Genomic DNA, 443 nt, shown 5'->3' on the forward strand with positions numbered 1-443 from the left:
CATACCAAAGTACATCATCAATTGCATATTGAATCCCTAAGACATAAACCATGAATGTTTGTTTTTCAATAAACCTCTCAGTTGAGCAGCATATTTTTAATAAAATTAAAAACCATAATATTGAGAAANGTGTGTATATGTGTACCTGTAAGGTATAATGTACATATACCATTGTTTTTCTATGTATTTTTGAAAATATTTATAAGATAAAATCATGTGAAAATATAATTTAAAAGATATATTTTTAACTGAAGAGAAGGAAGAAACTAGATATATACTTTAAAATTTTTAATAAAAACTTATTTTCATTCTGGAATTCTATGACCAGAAAAATGTCAGACAAGTAAAAAACTAAAACAAAAAGCTTTTCAGTTATTGAAGCTCTAAAACTTTATGTTCCATGCATTATTTTTCTGAAAAAGTTATAGGATGATATAAACCAC

The sequence above is a fragment of the Galeopterus variegatus genome, unplaced genomic scaffold (genome assembly GCF_000696425.1).
Source record: "Galeopterus variegatus unplaced genomic scaffold, G_variegatus-3.0.2 Scaffold10223, whole genome shotgun sequence".
NCBI lineage: Eukaryota > Metazoa > Chordata > Mammalia > Dermoptera > Cynocephalidae > Galeopterus > Galeopterus variegatus.